The sequence below is a fragment of the Engraulis encrasicolus genome, chromosome 6 (assembly GCF_034702125.1).
Source record: "Engraulis encrasicolus isolate BLACKSEA-1 chromosome 6, IST_EnEncr_1.0, whole genome shotgun sequence".
NCBI lineage: Eukaryota > Metazoa > Chordata > Actinopteri > Clupeiformes > Engraulidae > Engraulis > Engraulis encrasicolus.
Window position 1 is genome coordinate 16,497,881 of NC_085862.1, and position 300 is coordinate 16,498,180.

Below are 300 nucleotides of genomic sequence, written 5' to 3' on the forward strand. Positions count from 1 at the left end.
TGTCAGCCCTGTGTTTATCTATTCCTTCTGTTCTGCCCATTAAAAAAGGGCCTTCGTGGGGGGAGAGACTAGAGAGACCGAGGATGCCAAGCGAGGAACATGTTTTCCAGGGCTTCTCACTCTCTCCTTTCGCGAAAGTCAATTGTAAACTCTGATCAACTTGTCGTGGTCTCATTAATTAATTAATTAGTTTAATTAATTTCCTTAACAAGTACTCAGGCAAATATGTTGAGTGAATGTTGGCATCTCACTGATGATGGCTTTAGAGCTGACATGTCTCTGATGATGGGCATGGTATAA